General features: G+C 54.6%; 2 pseudogenes; one reads left to right on the top strand and one right to left on the bottom strand.

The window, feature by feature from the left end:
* On the top strand, positions 1–1681 carry LOC136539378 (probable xyloglucan galactosyltransferase GT19; annotated as a pseudogene).
* A 512-nt stretch (positions 1682–2193) lies between these two features.
* On the bottom strand, positions 2194–4611 carry LOC136539377 (flavin-containing monooxygenase FMO GS-OX-like 2; annotated as a pseudogene).
* Positions 4612–4818: the final 207 nt, after the last annotated feature.

The raw sequence follows: 4818 nt of genomic DNA, 5'->3' as shown, positions 1-4818 counted from the left end.
CGGGACACCCGTACTCTCTCCCTCTCCCTCTCCCTCGGTCGGTCCGAATCCAAAATGGCCAATCCCCTCTTTGTCTTCCTCCCCCTCCTCCTCAGCGTCGCCGACGCCGACGGGCCGGACCTCTGCGCAGGCCAGCGGATCCACATCCGCGGCCTGCCCCCGCGCTTCAACGCCGACCTCCTCCGCCACTGCGGCGCCGACGCCTTCCCGCTCGCCGACCCGTCCGCTGCGGCCACCTCGGTCCCGCCCTGCGAGTCGCTCGCCAACCACGGGCTCGGCCCTCGCACTCACCCGCGCAGCCGGTCTTGGTACCGCACCGACGCGCGGCTCCTGGAGGCCTTCTTCCACCGCCGCATCCTGGAGCGGGGCTGCCTCGCCGACGACCCGGCCGACGCCGATGCCGTGTTCCTGCCCTACTACGCGGCTCTCGACGCACTGCCTTACGTGCTCGATCCGGGCCTGCTCGACGAATCCGCGCGGCACGGCGTGGCGCTGGCGGAGTTCCTGTCGCGGGACCAGGCGCGGATCCTGTCTCGCCGGCACGGGCATGACCATTTCCTGGTGGTGGCGGGGTCCGCGTGGGACTACGCGCAGTCGCCGAGCGTGGAGCCGAGGCTATGGGGCTCGACGTCGCTGCTGCGACTGCCGGAGCTGGCCAACTTCACGTTCCTGACCCTGGAGTCCCGCACGTGGCCGTGGCAGGAGCACGCGATCCCGCACCCGACGTCCTTCCACCCGTCATCTCTCGCCCACCTCCGCGCCTGGCTCTCCCGCGCGCGCCGTTCGCGTCGCGCCACGCTGATGCTCTTCGCGGGCGGCGCCTCCCGCCCGTCCCGGCCCAACATCCGGGGCTCCATCCTCTCCGAGTGCGCGAACCGCACTGACGCATGTGTCGTCGTCGACTGCTCCGGCGGTAAATGCGCGCACGATCCAGTCCGGTACATGCGCCCCATGCTGCGTTCCAAGTTCTGCCTGCAGCCGCCGGGGGACACGCCGACGCGGCGCTCCACGTTCGACGCCATCCTCGCCGGCTGCGTGCCCGTGTTCTTTCGAGGACCTTGCGGCGCGGAGGCAGTACGGGTGGCACCTGCCCCCGGTGCGGTACGACGAGTTCTCGGTGCACATGCCCAAGGAGGCCGTGGTGTTCGGCGGCGTCCGAATCGTGGAGACGCTGGAGGCCGTGCCGGAGGAAGAGGTGCGGAGGATGCGGCGGCGCGTGCTGGAGATGGCGCCGAGGGTGGTGTACCGGCGGCACGGGAGCACGCCCGAGCTGAGGGAGGCCGTGAAGGACGCCGTCGACCTCGCCGTGGATGGCGTGCTGCAGAGGATCCGGAGGCGGACGCGTGCACTGGAGGACGGACTGCCGGAGAGGATTTACGCGCAAGAGGAGGACAGCGTCGACATATAGGATCAGGAACATCCTCTTCAGCTGCATCAGGACATTATGATGCTGTGTTCCCGGTCCAAGAGTGTGTATATGTTGCTGTTGTAGTGGATAAATGAGATTTGTGTTCCCTGTAATTGTAGCAGTAGTTTTCTGTGTTAGTATGGTGCCAACTTGCTGGCTTCCTCTGATGTCTTTTTGAACAGTCAGTACCTCGATTCACCCAATCAATTAGGAGCCATGAAATGAAATCATTTTTTAACCATGAATGGAACGAAGTCACTTTGGAACCAAGAACAAAATCAGATCATGCAGCATCTGGAAACACATATAACATATTGACCTTTTACAGATTGAAAGAGACCAGGTTGTGTCGTTGCAAAGAATGTTGAGGTGATGAAAGACAGATCGCACTGCCATTGTGCGTGTGCTCTGTGTTCACTGCATTGTACAGTTGATGACTGTGTTATTGGCGCATCAGAACTTAATTGGCACATACATAAACATTGACGATTTAGTGGAAGAAATAGGGACAGCATGTATAGTTGCAATAAGCAGAGATGACACGACACTGTCAGCGTCTAATAATAATGACATGATCAATAACCATTTGAAACCAAGGACACAGAAGCACCGGGTTCGATTCCCGGCTGGTGCCAAATTTATTTTATTTCCTATTTTTTAAACCATTATTTTTTTGATCATGATGTTAGTTGGTGCAAATTTTTATTTTTATTTCATTTTCTTTTTTTTACCATTATTTCTGCTCATGCTGTTAATTGATGACCAATCCACAGTTTACTACAAGATTGTTTGCTCTGTAATTCCTCTGGCAATGAAGAACAGTCTCATATATACATCGATCGAATGATCAATGAAATGCTAACACGGCAGTGTGGCCAATCCACATCACATAACTAATTAAATGATTATGCATATTTGCATATTGCAGTTGAGATCAGCCTCAGGTATGACGAAAGAATATGGGATGAGAATACTAAGAAAGAATTTACAAGAACTTCTTGAAGTCTTCATTTGCTTCGGCCACCAGATGCTCGTCATCCCATTCATCACGGTAACTCTCAGGACGAGCTGCCTTGTTCATTGAATTAGCAGCATACATCTGCTTTCTCCATTCTTCGATTGGTGGATGGCTGCATTGCTCAGCGAGCCAATCATCATACTCAAACTGCACATAAAGGTATGCATATATATGAAGAAAAATTCAAATGTGTCAACAGTGAAATCTTAATATAAAGCGATTGTGGTCAGGTAACAAGCTTAACCAAGTATTGAGAGACATCTCTAGGCTACCTGATGGTTTGAAAAGTTATGTGTGTATCTCTTAGGCCATCCACGTGCTTCTAGTTTCAAATAGAAAGCTTTCACTTCTTCCATCATCTTGTCTTTAGATGGAAGCTTGATCCGTCCTGATAGAACTCTAGCAACCCACTTACTTTGGAGTTCAAACAGTGGAAAGGGAATAACCTGGAAAGAACAGAGGTTGGAATGTTTAAGATCTTAGAGCTTCACTGGGTAAGTTACAGGTGCATCTTAACTGGGGCATCAATTTGCAGCAAAACTGACTTTCCAAGGCAATCCGATGAAGGACAGATGAGGTGCCACTTCGGGTGGGAAAATATGCTTGTATAGTGGATCGACACTGGTTGTCATCCACAGTGATAGTGCTGTCATCTCCAAGGAATGGAAAGTCATACAGGTAGCTAGGCAACATACAAATGCAAGAAGCACATTATCAGATTAAGGTATTAAGTCAAATTAGCACAAAATGGCATGCTTTTGTAGGAAATGGGATGATACTGCAAATCACTATACCCAGTGCAGTGCATGATGACATCAGCTTTGATTGAGCTGCCATCCTGGAACACCACAGTGCCATCCTCCTGCGCATGGTCAATCTGCAGCCCGAGCATTAGATTTACCACAATACTGTAATACTGTGGCAGCTCCTCCAGTAGATAAAAGCCACCATATCTTGATTCACCAGGATAGAAGATAGTTTACCATGGAATGAAGCCACAGATTATCGTAGCCAGGCTGCTTCTTACAGGTGGAAGCTGGTGCTGATCTATCAGCAATATGGACTTCTTCAGCCATGCTTGCGATGTCTCTCGAAATGTCAAATGCACTTGCCGAGGCCCCAACTTACGATCACTACCTATCGTTGCAACATATAGTCTTCGTTAACCAAGGGAATGCATAATAGCAGCATACATCACTGGGAGGAAACACACTTGATCAAGGAATGGCTCCGGCACACGGTAATTGTGGCTATGCATCTGCTTCCCTGGCCAAGCATCTACCCCTGCCGAAGTTTGAAAGTGTAAGAATTGATCACTGAAGGTCAAAAGCATCTGGAATTTGCAATTGCTGTAAATTGTTACAGATTTCTATTATTTTCATGGATGGTCCAAACATTGCAAGCACGCACAGGAAGAGGAAGCCGTGGAGTGACAGGTCAGGCAGTTTATTCCAGAACCTATCCGTGATTAGAAGCTCAAATTAACGCGATCACAGATAAATTGTATAGTACCGAAAATTACCGGGAATGACGGCGATGCGTGGCTCCGTGTAGTGGCCATTGCAAACCACGACGGCGTCGTAGAACTCCTCCTCGCCGCTCCCCTTCTCCCCGAGCTTCCTCGACGTCACCGCCCACCTCCCGCCGTCGTCCTCCCTCCTCACACTGAGCACCTCCGTCTCGAAGCGGACGAGCCGGAGCAGATCGAACCGCCGCGCGAACGCCTCCAGGTAGCGGAGCACCTCCTGGTGCCCGGGGAACCTGCGGGGGTCTCGGGAGCCCGCCGCGGCGGCAGCGGCGAAGGGGAAGTCGAGGAAGCCCATGGTCTCGCGTGGCAGGTTGGTGCGGAGCGACGCGTAGAGGCTGGAGTGCGTCGCCGCGGCGCTGAGCGGGTCGGAGGACGTGGCGGCGGGGGGCGTGTAGAGCCAAGTGCCCCCAACGGCGGCGGCGCGCTCGAAGACGACGGGCGCATGGCCCTCGCGGCGTAGCTCGCGGGCGGCCACCAGGCCCGCCGCGCCCGCGCCGACGACGGCGAGGCGGAGGGAAGCCGACGGCATGGAGATGGAGGGAGCGCGGTGGAGTGGGCAGCGGAGAGCCGTGTGGAGTTTGGGATGTTGGAAGTTGGAACGAGTGGGCGTACCTTCTCCTGTCAGTTTTTCGTCGGGGGATGTGTTGTGTTTGTTTCCCTTATTGGCTTCTTGCCTTCCTGAGGACGTCACGGCAGGATCGCCGCCGGCCGCCGGCCGCCAGGCGGCGAGATTATGATTGCGTGAACGAACGAAGCGCTACTGCCTAGCACCCGGCTCGTCCTCCGGTCGTGCGACGTCTCTTCGGCGTTGTCCGACGCCATCGGACATCGGAGGAATCAAGCCCGCACCTGTAATGTAGCCAG

Source organism: Miscanthus floridulus, chromosome 2 (genome assembly GCF_019320115.1).
Source record: "Miscanthus floridulus cultivar M001 chromosome 2, ASM1932011v1, whole genome shotgun sequence".
Lineage (NCBI taxonomy): Eukaryota > Viridiplantae > Streptophyta > Magnoliopsida > Poales > Poaceae > Miscanthus > Miscanthus floridulus.
This window is presented reverse-complemented; position numbering and strand designations above follow the sequence as displayed.